Here is a 19,549-nt window from a genome sequence, read left to right as displayed (position 1 = left end):
ATGACACAGATGAATTTCAGACTAATGTAAAAATAGCCCCTAAACTGTAGAAGATGTAGAAGGCTTTTTTATTTTAAATATTTTTCATAAAAAATTGTTCAGTCAAAAATGAATGTGTTTGTTTCTATTTTTTTTTTTTTATTTTAAAACTTCTCTTATTTTCTTACTTTTGTATTCACCTGCATGATTCCTGAATCACTCAGGCTATGTGAGCCATGGTAGACATGACTGTAGCATTTGAATAAAGAAATTGAAACATCTGAATTAAACTTCCCCTTGCAGAAACACTTGTCAGTTACTGAAGAGATCTGTTTCCCCTGTGAACTGATGCATATGGGATTTTAAACATGTGCCACTGAAGTGCATTTTAAAGGCTGTTTTTTAAAAAACCTTTTGTACAACCCTGAAATGTATTTAACTTTCTCTTAACACTGCTTTGTTGGGCGCTTGCCAAAATAAATTTCTAATGCAACATGTATTATCTGGTTTCCCAGTTCGGAATTTTGTCTATGTCTGTATCCTCAGTATTGATAAAACTGAGAATTTTCTAGGAAAAGGGTTGAATTCTACTGGCAATTGCATGACTTTTATCTCTGCACCAATCCCAGTAACAGAGAGAATAACCCCAATGAGAAATGAGGGTGTGCTCCAACAACAGCTTCATACTTTGAAACAAAATGAGGAAAAGGATTTTGAGGAAATGAAGTAAAATAGGTTGATCTCCAGAATATACGAGTGCAATATCTTACATTACAGGTAATATATCACCTGAGCTCATTTTAGCCTGCTCCAGGAATGGCTCACTTGCAGACCACACCGATCTGCATCACCCAGTAACAGGAAGCATATGATTTCCTCTGGAGACAGGCAGGGGAGCTCTTCACACTGACATAATGGAAGTAGATGCTTTAGGAATACTTCAGAAAAATAGATGAGATGGATTTTGTAATTTCTCAGAAAATGTTCAGATCTTTTTTTGAGTAGCTTTTCTAATATGCATGTCAGAAAAGAGAAGGACTATTTCTGATCTCCATAAAAGAAATGTATGAGTTAAATCTGGCAGTTATAACTATTTCTAGACGGAATTTTGATCTTAGTACCATATTGCACTGGCTGTTTTGTAATTAGGTGCCATTAAAAGAGGATGTCTATCAAAATGTTAACAAGGATGGTGGTCAATCTCTGTCAGATTTATTGAAAGCAAATACATGTACAAGTTTCATCATAAATCTTGGTCAAGTAATGAGATTCTCAACTTATTTTCCATAAAGCAGTTATTGTATTATGCAGGCAAAATGTCATGGTACACAACAGTTCAATTTCATCAGCTCTTTGCACGGCAATCAAATAATAAGCCAGTACTGTTCCAATTTTTGATTTATTTCATTGTCATATATTAGCCTAGAATACATACATTCCATGCATGTATGGAATATTTTGGCAGAATACGTGTTAAAACCCCCCAAGAATTTTCTTATTTTTGTTGAAATTCTTACAATAAAATGTTAAACTCTTATTTAAGAATAAAATTAAGTATGCATATTTTTAATGTTTCCTTTTGAAATTATGAAATCAGTATTTGAAATTATTACTAGAATTGGCACTAACACTGACATTAATACACACAAATAATGTGCAGAACCAAATGATGCACAACTACTTTAATCTCTTAACTTTTAGTGAGCAGTTCTAAACAAGAGCTTGTTTCCTCTGCATATTTCAAATAATTAGCTATTTAATACAACTTGGTGCTCAAGGTGAATTTTCAACATTCTGGGCTATAGGTTAATATTTACTATCTATCTCAAAAAGGTTAAGGTATTTTTCAAAGACCAGTTTTTACTTCAGTGCCTGAGGAAGCCATATAATGGTAAATAGTTTTCTTGTGAACACAGTTAATGAAGAGATAGAAACTTGTGGTTCATCTTTCTGCACTGATCAATGCAAGCAATCAGCTGATATTTCCCTAAATCATATAACTAATATGAGCTGTGGTTTTGGATTACCTCAGTTGGAAAAAGAAACTGAAATCATTTGCTACTATTCAAGGTATGTACTTCTCACAGAATAGGCAAAGAACATTATGTCAGAGCATTCAGCATTCAGTCCTCCAGAATGTTATAACTTCTTATTTCCTCCACCTAAAATTACGCAGAAATTTGGGTTAAATTGGCAAGTAGTTTGGAGAGAAAATAGTAGGTTGTTTAAGTGAATATGCTGCAGAAGAAGTTCTTCTCCAATACAAGACTATACTTATCTGTGTGGGTCTAGTTACATCTATATTGAATGTTAGGTTTAATCATCAATTTATGTTTAAGCCTACAACTTCTGATCTTTGGTACAAAGACCTACCTTAGTCTAGTCCCTAGCAGGTGGCTGTACTCCAAATTCAGCAGTATGTGAAATGTCCAAATGCAACATGGTGGTGCCTATTGGCCCCTCCTGCTGTATCTGAAATACATATAATTCATTTGAATTTCATATACTGAAAGTTGTAGCTGCAGAAAACCCAGCAATGGTGTCTTGGTTTGGGAAGACAGGTATCTGCCAAGGAAAGCTGGAACTTCTCTTGGAATGGAGAATGTAAACCATCACCCTTTTCCCAATTACAATTTTTTTGGTTAAAAGCTTTTAGGCAAAAGATTTTGGAAATAGAAATAGCAGTTCTTTACTAGCATGTATAACAAAGTAAACAAACAAACAAACCAACTACAGCATTGAAAACAAAAACAGTACCAAGAACTTCGAGGACTTTGCTTCACAAAAAACCCAGGGCAGTTTGATCTCGGTGCCCCTGTAGAATCCCCAGAGCACCAAGCTGGGAACAGTGGAAAAGTCTCGGGCTGGTAGCTGGAGTGGCAGGGTGTCCCAGCAGGGCAGAGGGATGCAGGGTCACGCTGCAGCAAGAGGAGCAGTACTGACAAAACTGCGATGCTGGGGCAGGGCTGGCCCAGCTCTCGCAGGGCGGCAGAGAAGCTCAGAATTCCAGGGCGAGCAGAGGATGGCAGATTTCCCAGGACTGGACTGCAGTGAAATCTTCCAGCAGGAGCACCAACCCAGCCATGCTTTCTCCCTGAACACCGAAAACCAGACTGAGAGGCTGCTTGAAGCTCTGTCCTTTACCTGCCTCAACCCCCCTCCCCAAGCATTGACCACCCCTTTGTTTTGTTAAATATTCTTAAGTACAACATTTAGTCTCCTTGGTAACTTATGGGGAAAAAATCTTTAGAGTAAAAAGGAACAAAACCTAACCCCCAATAAATGGTGATTCTAAAATTTCTTGGTCCATAATTTCTAACCTTCTACAAGTGCCTGTTTCTTTCTCCTTTGCTTGTGATTAGAGCAAGTGGGGACAGAGAAAGAAGGCTCAGTCCTAAAAGGACTTTGAAAAGCAGATTGTGGATCACTCTAGGGTGGGTCCAAAGTAATGGATGCAAAAATGTGGATTTTGTGTCTTAAATCAGGTGGAGATGACCTTGAGATTAGACCCCAGGGATAGTTGTGTGCTGTATTACTCGATGGATATTGTTCCTGAAAGGTGTTACTGACTGCTTTGTTCTGCTTAGATGAGCAAAATAGTCAGATCAGGATTGATGTTTATGCACTATGCATTCATTTTTGGCATAAATTCAGTTTAATGTTTCCATTGTGTATGTCTTCTCTGCTCTTTTTGCATTCTGTAAAAAGACTGCACAGAGACAATATTGTGAAATTGAGGAAGAATAGTAAATCAGTTGATTGATTTTGGTATAGTTTCTGTCCAGAAAATTTTTAGACTTGAATTAAGCATCTGAATAGATGTTGTATTTTTTCCTATGTATTTCTATGTTTAAAATGCTGGAAGTGAGCCACATTTTCTGGATTCACAATGAACCACTTCAGATCAATATTATCCTGTCTTAATATATGTTATATCTTGGCTGACTACACAACACAGTTTGGAAGTTATCCTACAACTAGATTCAAGCACAGACCCCCATTTATCATGTAAGTAAATATATCATTTGTGTTTAAATGATTTTCTTTTCTTTTCCCTGCCCAGGAAAGAGGAATTTGATGACTTGCTGAAGGTTTCAGGAAGCCCCAGAGAAATTATTCCTGCACTTCATGATCAGTTTGGACACACAGGATTTATGTACCGTGATAAACATGATCTGGCTACCTAGAAACACTGCTGTTTGCAGTTTTAATGCCTAAGGGCAGCAGAAACTACAGGGCTCACAAAGTATATGATGGCATATTCTCAAGCATATGGTGTCCTTTCTGGATGTTCCTCTTGAGTTTTGCTGTGAAGAGGATTAAATAAGAAGAAAACATATTTCCTTGGTAAAAATTCTGCTCACTCATAGGGGAAACAGTCCAGAATTATATCCTTTCTCTACTGACAGAATATTGTAACCCTACAGTGAGAAATTTGTGCCCAACACTGTTCTGTGAATAGTAGATTGCAAATTGATACTGGACAGCCAACACACAATAGTTGATGGCAACTCTTGATAGCAAGTCACAAAACTAAGGAGTAATTGAAGGAAGCTAGTATAGTTTTTCTTCCAGAATTCCATACTGGGGGAGAAAAACAGAAACTGGAGTCAGAAGGATCAGGGAAGTAATCAGGAATGAGGTGTGAAGGGAATAAAACAGTGTCCAAGAAAGAATCACATATGATGCCATGGCATGCTGTTACCCTCTCTCTGTAGTCCCTCACTGCTGGTGTTTTAGCTGCTCCAGTAGGGGGTCCAGCTTTGATACACTCCAGCTGTGTAACCTTGACTCAGACTGCTGAGTCAGAGCTGTGAGACCGTCTGTACAGGGATAAGAAAAGTAAAAAATTACAGAGAGCGGTAGGACTGCTGTACGCAATTGCTAGGAGACCAAGGACTCAGCCGAGAAAACATCGAAATGATAACACCTTAAGGAAAGGAAACTAAGGTAACTGGAGGCTGGTCTGGTCAGGGACAGTCAGGAATTGCCAGGCTGGGGCAGTAAGAGGGAGGAGCAGGTCTGCCACCGTGGTGGCCGTGGCCACCAACCCCTCGCTCCTCAGCAACACCTGCCTGCCTGGTGAAGGCTTTCCAGCTGCTGTACTGGAGTGTGAGCACATCCATGCTTAACCTCACGGTTCACTAAATGCTGTCTTTTATGTTTACTGGCCAATAAAGAATTGCTTTATACCTGTGAGTTACCCGTATTTTTCTTGCAGATTATTTTTTTTTTTTTTGCCAGGCTAATGATACACAAACAAACTGACTATAAAAATATTTTGTAGAGGCTAAGAGGTGATTTTATTATTATGCTGGGAAGCCAACATGAATATTTGAGAAAGTAGTAGCTTAATAAGAAAGGAACATCATATTGGAAGAAGTTATTTACATTTCTAGAATTAAAAAAAAAAAAAAAAAAAAAAAAAAAAAAAAAAAAAAAAAAGTCATCTAGCAGAAGGTACTCTGTTCCTGGGATGGATGAAGAATCCTTTGCTGCAGCTATACATCTAGAAAAGCTCTGATGCTCAGAGCTATCTGACATTAAATCATGTCAAGCAGAAGCAAGCAGCAATGGAAAAAACATCATTGATGTTTTTAATTAGGTTGTCTTGAATGCTTATCTGCATTCTAAAAGCAAAAGGCTTATTTCAGTAAAAATCATGGCCAGCTTCTGTAGCAAGGAAACTGGCTGTACTCAGACTGAATTGGGCCCTAAATTTGTTGCTTGGCAAGAGCAGGGAAATGTTTTGCTCTGGTGTCTGACTCCATTGGCAGTGGTGCTTGTTAATCACACAATCCATTACAATGCACTGTACAAGGAGGAATCTCAAAAACATCTTATTGCTGAGCTAAAGGCTATAAAGTGCAGTCTTTTCTGCTAACCAGATTTGTGCTATGTTGTGCTTAGTGGTAGTTGTGCCAGTCTGTGATTACTCACAATTGGTGACTAGAGACTGTGGCTGAGAACCCTGAGTGTGAGTGCAAGGAGGGGAGGACCTCAGAGCTCATGCTTTGAGGCAATATTTAGGCTAGCTTAACACTGAGCAATAAAATGAAGACAATAACATGGAAAAGGAAAGCTAAAAATGTTTAATTACTTTACCCTGATCACTCTTCTCCCTTCCAAGTTGGCAAGCAGGAACTGGAACTTGCCAAACATGCTTTATTTTTAAATCTTTTATCCATTGGCAAATCTGCATATTGCATCAAACCTCATAAAGGTGTTTTACAGTTTTGAACAGTTTCCCAGCCTGTACAAACCCATGTGTTCATGCACACACACTTAGAGAACAGCTGCATGCAGGGGCAACTCTGACTGTGGGGTGTGTGGGGGTCTATCCCCCATTGAATTTCGTAACTAGGCAAAACCTGAGTCATGCTTCCCCCTTTTCTCAGTGCAGCAGCAGTAGCAAGGCTAGCACCAAAATGAGCTCTGCAGCCCACTGCAGGAAGTGCTGTGCACCCATGCATGCCTTTGAGGGAAGGAATCCCCCTGCCCCAGCATCTTCCAAAGGAGCCAGGTAGAAAGCTTAGGAGTTATCCACATATACAGTGCTTCTTTGTATGTTGGATGCTCCTTCTAAACACTGCTCTAGGATCTTGTTTAATGTATAGTAGAGCATGTGAGTAACAGCAATGCTGGACTATTGACAATAATGAGTAAATGGAGAAGGGGTTTAGTCTCATAAAAAAGGGATATCTGTTAGTGAAATCACAGTCCTGGCACAGCGCTGTCTGACTTCATCTGGGAGATGGGAATCACTGCAGCTGTGTGCACTTTCATTTACATTGCTCAGTTCCTGTCATCCTTTCAAGTGCACAAACACCCCAACTAGCTAATAACTAATATTTTTTGCATATCAGCATTCTGGAGTGTGACATTTAAATTGTGGTATTTGTTAGTAAGCAATGTCTGGCACTACCTGATGGCTGGTAGCTCAACAGAGTGTGATCTTGTTCTCATTGTTTAATTGCTTTCAGTTAATTTTCCATGGTTTTATTCAGTGAGAAATAAACAGGGACAGTAGCTGGTTTTCTGGGGAAAAGGTATATGAATCCCTTTTTTTGAGGGATTGAATGTCACTTCATCACTGAAGAGTTTGAGCTAACTTCTTCGAAGAATTTGTGTGCAGTGTGTCTTTTGAGTGTCTCTGAATGTGCTCTTCCACGCAGTGTAGCATAGTCCAGAGGTGTCAGCAATGTTTTTTTACTGTTGTGACTGAAATGTGCTTTCATTATTACTATGCCCTGGCTGATCTGCAGAAAGTTAGAAGTGTCACAGGGTGAAAAAAGACCATAACTTATAAGTAAAAACAATGCACTTAGGGAGGTATATTTATGTAGTTTGTGTATTTTTAATTTTCACAAAAGCTAATTATTTCTTACCAATGCCTGGCTCAAAATTAATCCTACAAAATTAATTGTTCCCAATCTTAAACATTTGACAGTTACAAATCAAGATTTAAAAAATGGAACTCAGTGATAAAAAAAGACCTGCTTACCTTTAAAAGGTCCTTTCCAACTCAAACTATTCTATGATTTAATGCATATAGAATCTATCTCTAATTTTGACACTATTTTTATTTTTATCTTAGCTTTTAATACAGTTCCTTTGCATATTCCATCAAATGACCAATGTATATTACAATCGTGTCAGTTTTGTATCCAATTTATTTTTCAAATAGTCAGTGTGCTGAATCATAGTTATCTTAAAGACCACATTTCTCTTCATTACCTGTCAACTGACTGTGCTCCACAGCAGCAGTGTGACCAACAAAGTCCAGGAAGAATACACTCCTGTGCATTCCATAGCATATTAACAGCCTTAAGTTTATGTCTTCTTAGCTAGTAATAACCCACATGTTTCAGCCAGGCTCTAGGCCTCTTCCTTTTCTGGTAATTTTCTTCAGTGATGATAAGTTTTGGATAGGAATAATTATCATTTACAAATTAAATTAAATACTAGAATGAGTGACCCAGCATGCAGAATAAAACTCTGATATATATATAAATCATTATTTTTTACCCTGTACAAAATAAGATTTTCTAGATATAAAGGAAAGTGAATTGATAAATATAGATTAGCAACATATTTTACCCTTTATGGATTTTGAAAGAGATTAATTTTCATGTAAAGAAACATAAAACAGTCATAATTTTCAGTGTATAACATAGGGAACACTTGTAATCTATTAAAGCTGAGATTTCAATTAATCCTTATTCTAAAATGAATAGGTGAAAAGGGAAATTTGAAACTACACATGGTAACCAAGAAGAAATTATTTCCCAAATCTTCAGTTCTTCCAGGCTTACATCTTATTGAAACTAAGTACAGTAAATGTAATATTTTAATAATTGCGACAGAATAGACACACAGTTTTCATTTCTCCTTCTACCAATATTTATATTTTTTTATGTGGTAGTTAGAGACAGCATCATCTGAGATGGTTTAGGGTGGTTCAAAATTATGTTTAAGACTTCTTTTTGCAATAGATTTCTTTTGAGCTTTTCAGCTACTGGCCCAAAATTTGACTTGGTCTTTTGTAGGGCCTGTGCCAACCAGACAGTCTGATGCAGATATCTTGGAGGCCGTAGGATATTACAGCAAGTGGCTTTAGGAGCTGTGTTTAGTCAACTGTAATTTTTTTTTTTTTTTTAGATAGATTTTTTTAAACATTTAACTTTAACCATGAGAAGTATAGGAGAAGTTTTCAATTTAATATTGATACCTAAATTAGGTCTTTACCTCCGTCATGTGGCACATTTATAATTTGTGTGCATATATCTCAGACAATTTCAGAAATCTCAAATGGCACTAAGTGTTGTTTTGGCAATTGAATTCATCAATTCAGTTGCCATTATTCTTACTGAAGCCTAGTTGAAAAGAGACTTAAATGCAAATCAGTGCTTATTTACCTTCTGTGTGTGTTCTGCCCAATTTGAGTATCTGCTTTAGGCTGTTATTAAATCTTCCTGGAGTCACCAATTTATGGAGAAAGACCTATAAAATTAAGACCTTTCTAAACCTTAAAAGATTAAGATATTTTAAGGGTTTAAAGCACAATAGTTTGGATAGTTTAAGACACAAAAAATAAAATTATAAAATATATCATAGGTGCTAAGTTGTTCAGTCTCTTATCACACATTAAAATAAGAATGATCAAAAATCGAGATAAAATACTACTTTTATTCTGAGTAATTCATTCCTCATTATACTAAAGTCAACTGTTGACCTTAGCTACACACAGAAAATTATAATTTCTGAGAGCTCTGACATATTTTGTCATTTCCCACTGCTGCAGTGTATGAGGTTATTGCCCTAGCTCTCTGTCCTTAAGCAGACAGTATATCTGTTTCTTACTGCTTCAGTTAATAACTTGGTATATGAACTCAAACAGCTACTAATTGCAATTACCATCCTGGTCTGAGAACTGCAATGCTACATAATAGAAATGTTGCCTACTCCATGTCCCTGCAGCAGGGTAACAAACAGTTGACTCTTGTAACCTCATCATGAGTTGCAACATAAAGATAACAGGTCAACCCCTGGCAGACATCTTAAAAACAAGCAAACAAACAAACAAACAAAAAAAAAACCCAAAACCACCAAATGAAAAAATCCAAGCCATGAAAGTCAAAGCAATGAAGGAAATGCATTTTTTCATCAGAAGGATCACATAAATTAAGTTCACACTGCTCAAGAACAAAGCAGATGGTAATAAATGTGAGATTGTCTAGATATCTGGTGAGAATGGCCATTCCTCACTTCAAAATATTTAAATCTGTAACTCATACAACTTCTTCATATCTCTAAATAACTTTATGAAATAAGGAGCATATATTTCATTTAGACAGAGGATATCCTTATTGCAGTTACAACTTCTTTGTTAAGGGAACACCAGGGGCAGGTCTTGACCTCTACTCTCTGGTGACCAGTGACAGGACCCAAGGGAATGGCCTGAAGTTGTGTCAGGGAAGATTTAGGTTGGATATTAGTAGAAGGGTCTTCACCCAGATGATGGCTGGGCACTGAACAGGTTCCCCAGGCAAATAGTCATGGCATCAAATCTGCCTGAGTTCGAAAAGTGTTTGGACAATGCACTCAGGCACTCTTGGGGATGGTGCTGTTCAGAGCCAGGTGTCAGACTTGATCCATGTGGGTTTCTTCCAACTCAGTTTATGCTGTGATTCTGTGATCAATAGCTTGGTAAATTCACAGGGACTGGGTTTGCTTTTTTCAAAAGAGAATGCTTTTAGAATTTTGATTTGCAGAATATTTGAAAACTTGGACTCTTCAATCCCATTCAGACTAAATGAAATTTCAAGTAGATTTGACTTTTTCTGTGAAAGAGAAAATTTAATTTTAGACTAACTTGTTGAAACCTACACTTAATATATGATTTGTCATATTGTCACTACTGTGCTAAAAATCAAGATCTCTTTTCAGTTATTACAGTTGTGGAAGAGACATAAGCTCTTAAAATAGAAGTCTGTTCCAACAAGTCTTCCAGTCTATCCATAGCAATCTATCTACAACAGCCTTTTCAGAAATTATATCACTAAATTAAAGTTGGGCTGTCTTGCCATCTTCTTTGAGTTTTATGCAATAACATTTTATTCATTAAAGCCAAATGGAATAAAGACAGAACTTTATGAAATACAGAAGACATACATAAAAGCCCAGAAATATGATGAGGAATTAAGAAAATTAAATCTCTATCCTCTATTTAATGATAAATATTTTCTATATTAAAATAACTTCAGCTGAGCAAAAGGACAAAACTACATTACTTACCCTTCTGTTTTAGAAGTGCCTTCTATGCTGGTTATTAATTTTGGTTAGTATAATAAACATGTCTGAAAGTAGCACCTCAAATAAATGATCAGACACATGGAAAAGAGAATTGACCTGTTTAAATGTCAAGAAATTGCACATTTAATTAGTGAGCTTGTTATTTCTCACAAGGAAGATTATCAGATGACAGCATTCATATTTTAATTAGGAGAGAATACCTTTGCACTCTTCCTCAGGCAGAGTGCAAAATTTGTCATGCAAGCTGCTTTTCTTTGTGAACTGTTCTACTCTGACTGCAGGCCCAGATTCTCAGAGGCAAAACTGCACTGAAATCAATAGCACAGATACCTGAACAGCCTGGAGAGCTTTGGACACTTTATTTGACATGAAAATGTTTTGAAGACTATCTAATGGCCTCTTGTTGAGAAGATGTGCTTTCTTAACAGAGTCATAATTTTGGCCATAAACCTTATTTGACTTCAGATAGTATAGTTCCCATATACTCCTTTGACCCTCTATTTTGATAATTTCAACTAACTAGCCATTCTCAATCAGAAGACTAATTCAGCAGCCATTTATGGTCATTTTTGGTCCTTATGGCATTAGTTGTCTTTGATTCCATCAGAATGAAATGTTTACACACTTACCTCACCTCAGCAGGAACATCTGTTCAGTCTTTTCCTTTAGTCTCTCTGGCTTCTGTTCTCAGCTCGCTTCTGTGTCATGTGTCTGTGTTCTTCTATTCAAGCAGCTAACAAACATTGTGGCTGTTTCTTGTGACATTCTTTGATGGGCTTCACTTTGAAGACTAGCTCCACTTTGTCTTTTCAGCATGAAATTGAGTGTTCTATTCAATCTTTAATGTACCTGGTAGGTTTGATAAGATTGCTTATAGTTTGTCCTGCTCATGGTCAAGATCTCTCATTAAAAAATAAAATAAAAAAGAAAATTCATTAAAGAAGAAAATAATAATAATAATTATATATGTATATATATATATATATATATATATATATGTGCCACCACATAACGCTGATGACAGCAGCCATAGTATCCTAGCAACAGCATCTCCTTTTAAGATGAGGTTTTCAAAGGGCTATTTTGTGTGTCCAGAATGCTCCAAATAGACTTAATTCTCCATGCAGGTTGTCTAGCTTAATAATTTTTTTTTATGCAAAATCTTCTTGATAAGGCTGTTGTCACCAATAAAATGGCATAAACCCTACATTTTTTAGGTTTTGTTGGGTTTTTTAAAAAAGTCTGTATTTTTTATAATAGTATCATAACAAGGAAAAATGGAAGTTCTTCTCTTAGAAAATTCCCCATAGTAAATTGAAGAAGAGATTTCTACAGAAATTGTTTTCATTATATATGTGTTTTCTCTGCATTTGTCTTCATAAAATGGATTGATTTTGCTTTTGAAAACTGTGAAAAAGTTTTGCTGCTCCCCAAGGGAGAGTAGAATGCCTCCACACTGCACTCTATCTCTGCTCCAGGGACCTTCCATTCTGCCCAAGGGCACAGCTTCCACTAGCATATGCATCAGATCAGTCAGGGTGCCTAATACTTGAGTTCAGATACCATTCCAACGTGGATAGTATGCTGGCACCTAACTGGCAGATGACTGAATCAGAAATTAGGTCTAACCCTCTGACCAGCTAAGGAGAGAATCAGAGCATCAGGGTGCAGGAGCACCACTGCCAATAAAAACACAAGGAAGTGGAAGATAGGAGGTGGAAAGCTATCAGGAAAAAAACCTGGATTTATTATTCCCCATATATATGAAAAATATTAATAAAAATTATATTAATGCTATATTAGGATACTTATTTTAATTTTACATTCACTGTATCACACAGATTCTCTTCTACCATCCAGTTCTGTAAAATGTCAAAAATATGTACCCCTGTCAAGTCTTGAAATAGCTGTTATGATTATCAGGAGATGGGACTTTAATAGTTAGTTACCTAGGAGTTTAAAATCTTTAGTCAGTCCGCTTTAGTCTCACAGAATGTCAGAAATGTAATCTGTAATGTAATTTGACTTTGAACCTTATTTTAATGTTTCATAGATAAAAGGAGTAATGATATTAGATATAATAGCAATGCTACAACTGAATCTTTGCCAATTTTTTTCTGTGGTGTTAATTTTTTTGAGATCTCTTCAGTAAAAAAATTAATTGGGCTGGAACTTTTAAATTTATTTAGTATGTCTCTATGTGTTGATAATCCTATAATACTGGTTTTGCCAGCAGTATTTGGAGATTGGTTATTTGCCTGTGGAATATGTCAGCAAACTTGTAGAGATAAATTTAGAGAAGAACAATGAGAGTTCCCATTACATTTGTCATTGAGGAAGTGAGTAGGCAGAGACCTTCTGGTGATGTCCTAATGACTCCCTGTGGCAGATTATAGAAATATAGTTTTTCAACAAAGTAAAAAATAGAAATGACAGGAATGCTAGTGCAGTGGAATCTTTTCAATACTTCATACTTCTTAACTCATTTTCATACTCCTTGTATGGTTTCTAATATTTTCCTCTGATTTTTCCCTTCTTTGATCATTAGACTATGGTATTCCTCTGGAAGATCATAACATTATAACATTTCCTATGCTGTGGAGATATGCTAGGAAAATGAAGAAGACATCTGCTCTGGGAAATGTTAAGTAAGAGTTCAAAGCCTTACAGTTTTTACGGTCAAAAAAGCCTGGTGTGATTGTTTACTCTGACCACACCATAAAATAGTCCTGGAAGCTTTAAGCCTGTTTGTCATCTGACTTAAAACCCTTATGGGAGGACACTGGAAATACCAGTCATCGGTGCCAACTAACCCCAGGCCAAGAGAATCTGACATGTCTTGGTGAGGTTTAGCAGGACCATGTAGGCATGGCTGAGAATGATCTCTTCTGGCTGTTTTGCAGAAAATACACTGTTCATATTCCACCTATCTCCATTCACATTAACTCATTAAAGTGCATAAATATCTAAAGGGAGGGTGGTACAGGGATACTGCCATGCTCTCCTTGGTGATACTAAACAACAGAACCAAAGGCCATGGGCAGAAGTTGATGCATAAGGAGTTCAACCAGAATATGAGGAAGAACTTCTTTACTGTGGGAGTGATGAAACACTGAAATAGATTGCCCAGAGAGACTGTGGGGTTTTGTTCCTCATCTGGACACAATCCTGTGCCATGTGCTCTAGGATGACCCTGCTTGAGCAAGGAAGCTGGACCACATGATCCACTGAAGTCCCTTCCAACCTGACTGATTCTGTGATTTCCTTCAGGTTTTATTCCCTTGGTTTCAGAGGTTTAAGTTTCAGTTGTCCACATCCTGTAAAGAAAGGAGAAAATTCCAGACAATCTAATCTATACAGTCATACATGTTTATACTGCACTGGGAAATAATAGAAGTTTACACTAGGATATCTTATTCAAAATATTTCGTATTTTATTTCTGACTGGATGCAATAGGATTTTACAGAAATAAAGGACACATTAACAACCTTAAACAAAACTACAGATCCTCCCTTAACTATGTTAGGAAGAGAGTTTAAAGAGACTTGCAAAATTTCTTTGAATCTCTTTCAATACTGCTTAAGGGATAATAGTTCTGGTTTCTGTGGTCCACATCTCACAATCCCTTATCCAAAGACTTCATATGCTGACCTTACACACTTAAAGAATAATCAGTGGCAAGCTTAAATTATGCACCACTCAGTGTAAATTCCCCAGGTTCTCTTTGGTAAAATTCTTCTGTAGCTGGCAACATTAATTAAACAGAGAATGCATCTGCTGGCATGCATGATTGCAGCACCAGGAAAACAGGATTTGTGCCTAAACATGTCAATGGCCATGCTACTTGTCTGAAAGACAGAAAGATAACAATACTTCAGCCACATAACTGTAGGGCCAATGAAAATGTAACAGGTTTCTCCTGCCAAATCAGAGTTAATCCCAGGTCAAATTAAAAAAAATAAAGGCAAAAAAAGAATATTTTTTTCTTCTTGATTTCTACTGATGAGGAATGTAAAAGCTTTGCAGCTTGGAAAAAAGAGTTTAGCTGTGAAATGAGTGGTAAATTAAAAGTTGAAAGACCACAGTTTCCTAAATAGAGGAACCAGGCTCAACAACATGTTTTCTGTGATAAAAGTATCCTTGGAATTAAGAAAGAACAATAGTCTCCTGAGGTCATGAGTGATAAGTCACAAATGCCTGGAAACAATGAAGTAGATGATAGAAGGAGGGAAACAATTAAATCTATTGTGGAGGTATAAAATGTGGGCTTCTGTTTTATGGTAAAAATAAGGAAAGAACAAACTAGTTAGCATTTACATGAAATTCTCAGTAAAAGGAAATTAATGAAAGTATTATTTCTGCCTAAAAACCCCTTTGATTTTGCAGATGGTTACCTTCTTATTCCCTGCCTTTCACCCACGTGGGAATAGAGTAAATGGAAACTAAATTAAAAGCGATGTAATGAAAAACTAAAAAAACCCCTTGCCTCACGTATTACTCTACTTCACAGTTTATTGTTTCATAGCCAGCAAAACTTATGATTTTTAATGTGAAAACGGTAACACATTTAATTTATTACTATGCCACAGCTGTTGTGAGAGGTTAGAAACTACACAGGACTGAGCCACTCATGGTCTGATTTGAAAATCACCAAAAAAGGTGTGATTCAGTTACTTGTATAATCTCTACTGCTTTTCAGAGCAGCCAGTTCCTCCTGCTGTAGTTGATCTGAAACCTAGCTGTTTCTAGTGGCGAGACACTCTAGAAAACTAACTCAGAAATGCACACTGTGAACCAGTCAGTGTATTAGCTGCTTAGCAAGGGAAAAAAGGTAAAGTCTCAGAAAATCTTGTTCAAAATATTCCTAATCTTCAACTCAGTAAAAAAATGGTGATACAGTCTCTCTATCTGTCTAGGTATGTCAGTAAACTTGGATTTTACTAATGTTCTCCAATAGGTTGTCTCTGGTGACTTTGATCCTAAAAAACCGTTGGCTCAAGCATCAATAATGACTGCTAAGAATAAGCCTGCTATTTTATTGTTGGAAGACAGAGAACATAATTTTCAATGTCTAGGAAGAAAATAAATGCCTCCATAATAATAAGTACCTGAATATTCACAGTGATACACTATAACTACTGAGACAGGTGTGGAATGGTTCTTCCCACAACAAACAATAGAAGCATTAAATATGGAGGTATCTTTGTGGTGAGCAAATGGCCCTCAGAAACTAAACTATATCTTTGGCTAATTTATTTCCTTTAAAAGATTGAGCACACTGTTCTCGTGCTTAGTGGAATGTGTTTCACAACAGGACTCTACTGGCAACAACTTTTATGTAACATTATTGTTCAGCAAAATAGCATATTAGAACATAAATGCATTGCTAATAAACAGAAATGTAGTAAATGTTTTGTATGCACACAGAAAGAACAAAGTTATGCATAAAGAAGAACATAAATCTACCATGAGTGTTTTCAAATTTAATCAGGTCAACAGTCTTACTGTGTTTGAGTTAGGGTGCATCAAAATGAAAGACTGAGTTTAGTGGCTAGAATACAGAACTGAGAATCAATATTTCTAGGTTTTATTCTCAGGCACTGACTTGTTGTGTGACTTTGGGCAAATCATTTGAGAGCTTTGTGCCTAAGGTTGTTCATCTTTCAAATGAGATATTTGCATGATTTATGAGGATGTTGTAAGGCTCAACTCCCAGAATATTTGCAAGGAAAGGTACGGTCTGAGAGGTACTAGAAATGCTAGATGTAATGACAGTAACACATTGCCATGGCCAGCTGCAAACGTTTCTTTACCTTAATGATGGAGCCAAATTGTGAATGTTGAGTATGTCTTCATTCTTCAAAAGTGGAAAACCAGCTCATGGGTTCTTACCAGTATAAAACTGGTAAAAAGTAAAAAGCAGGAATTCTTTGTAATCTCTAGTGCCCCGTGTATTGTTTTCAGAACTCCTGCAGGATGAAGGAGCACCCAGCAGGAATACCAAGGAATGGAAAATAAATCAAAAATAAACCCCACAAATCTGTCTTGCAAGTCATTATAGCAAAAATCCATCTGCTTTAAATAAAAAAAAGAAGAAAACAAGTGCCTTAATTGTGCTGATTTATGGTGGAGCTGTAATTTAAGTAAATGAGATAAGATGGAATATTTTTCTAAGAGGAAGGGGCTATGCCCCCATTAAGAGCAATTTGACTTTTTTGATTGATAGGTTAAAGAGGAACTGGCTGGAGAAGCTCAGGTGAGCCACTAGATCACTGTGTACTTGGCAAGGATACAGATATGTCCTGCCAAGAGCATCTTTATAGACAAAATCGTTATCCATTGTTAGGACCTGGTGAGGTACTTGAGAAAAAAGAATATGTGCTGCTTTAACTTACCAAATGACAGATGTCCAGTGAATTAGACATTTTTCTGTGAAAAAACATCTACAAAGAGTTATTTGAAAAGCCACCAGGTATTCCACCAGCTGTCAATAATCCAAGTTTGTGTCTAGGCTTGCATCTCTGATGTGTGAGACAGTAGTCTCATCTAAATAGATAGAATGAGTGAGGAAGGAATTATCACAGAATTACAAATTGGTTGAGATTGGAAGTACCTCTAGAAGTAATCTGGTCCAACCACCCAGATTGATCTTGTGGGGCCAGAGCTAGTTGCCTGGAACCATGTCCAGATGTCCTTTGAATATCTCCAAGTATGGATACTCCACAGCCTCCCTGGGGAACCTGTGCTATTTTTCAGCTACTCTCATAGTAAAAAAGTATTCCCCGATGTTCAGACATCAGCTCCTGTATTCCAGTTTGTACCTATTGCCTCTGGTCCTGTCTTGGGTTATGTAACCAAAAGAATTGTTTATTTTATTCCATCTGTTGAAACCAGTTGGGGAGGTGTTTTCTTCATCTCTTGTAACTCCAAGGGGGAGGGGCAGGTGCCTTCTGGTAATGGGCCAGCTGTTAAAACCGGGTGGGGCATTGTTTCTTATCTCTTTCCACCTTCCATGGGGATATCTTCTGGTAATGGGCCCTTAAGGCTCACCAATGACATGACATATTATATCATCCCGTTGTGAGGTACTCTACCCAGTGGGGGGAACCAAACCATTCCTACCTAGATGAAAACTCTGACACAGGGACATCAGATTCTGTTTTTTCCACTGGATTCCCAAAGGAAGATTGAACCCATCTTGCCATTACTGGACCCTTTTTCTACAGAACCATCTCTACTCCCACAGAACCACATCTTCCACTCCAGGAGGGCTTACTTTGGACTCCTTCTAACACCCTGACCAACAGGATGTCAAGTTGTATTTCTAACTCTGTCAGAGTTTCTAGGATTTTCTCTTTGTTTTGTTTGCTTGCTTTTTGTATTACTACATTTGTATTCTTAATATATATAATAAAGAACTGTTATTCTTGTTCCCAAGTCTTTGCCTGAAAAGCCTTTAATTGCAAAATTATAATAATTTGGAAGGGGGTTGGTTACATTCTGCATTCCAAGGGAAACTACAACTTTCCCTGGCAGATAACTGTCTTGCCAAATCAAGACAGGTCCTATCACTGGGCACCACTGAAAAAAACCTGGCTCCATCCCCTTTGTACCTTCTCTTTAGTCATTAATATACATTGGTAAGATCCTTCTGAACCTTCTCTCCCTAGGCTGAACCTTGCCAATTCTCTCAGTCTTTTGTCATAGGTGAGAGGCTCTAGTGCCTTGGTCATCTTTGTGGCGCCTTGTTTGGTCTTATACTGAAGAGCCTAGGAATAGGTTGCAGCACTCCAAGAGAGGCCTCACCAGTAAACAGAGGGTAAGAATCACCTCACTGTACCTGCTGCCAATATTTTGCCCAATGCAGACCAGGATAACGTTCTTTGCTGCAAGAGTACAGTGCTGCCTCACTTTCAAATTGGTGTCTGCCAGTCTCTGGGTCTTTTTCTGGAAGACTGAATTCCAACTAAGTGACAGGAAATTGCTCAACACTGGGTGCAGGATTTTGTGCCTTGTCAAAATTTATGAGGTTCCTGTCAGCCCATTTCTCCAACCTGTTGAGATTTCTCTGAATGGCAGCAGAACCCTCTGACATGTCATCCAGTCTTCCCATTTTTGTGTCATCTTTAGAACTGCTGAGGGTACACTTTGCTCCCTCACACAGATAATTAGGATTTTGAAAAAAATGAGCCAGTATTGACCCCAGAGATACACTGCTATTAACTGGACTCCAATGACACTTTCTGTCACTGATTACCATGCTCTGAGCTTGGCCATTCAAGCAGTTAACTCACCTCTCTGTCTGTTCTTCCAGTGCATACAGCAACACTTTGTATATAAGGATCTTATGAGAGATTGTGTCAAAGGCCTTCCTGCAGTCCAGGCAGGAAATATTCACTACACTCCCCTTGTCTACCAGGCCAGTCATTTCATTGTGGAAGTTCAACAAGTTGATAAAGGATGATCTTCCCTTAGTGTACTCCTGACATGCTTGCTGATTTTCTTGTCTTTAATGGACCTGGAAATGGTTTTCAGGATTAGTTGTTCCATCACCTTCACAAGGATTGAGGTTAAACTGACTTGTGGCTGCCTGTGCCTCCTTGTCCTTCTTAAAGTTAGGAGTGGCATTTGCTTTCCTCCAAATAGTGCTCCCAGTTGTCACAATTGATAAAAAACTATAGAGTGGCCTTGCAGTGACATCTGCCAGTTCCCTTCAGTACTTGTGGGTGTATCCCATCAAGACCTCTGTGCTTA

The sequence above is a fragment of the Sylvia atricapilla genome, chromosome 3 (genome assembly GCF_009819655.1).
Source record: "Sylvia atricapilla isolate bSylAtr1 chromosome 3, bSylAtr1.pri, whole genome shotgun sequence".
Lineage (NCBI taxonomy): Eukaryota > Metazoa > Chordata > Aves > Passeriformes > Sylviidae > Sylvia > Sylvia atricapilla.
This window is presented reverse-complemented; position numbering follows the sequence as displayed.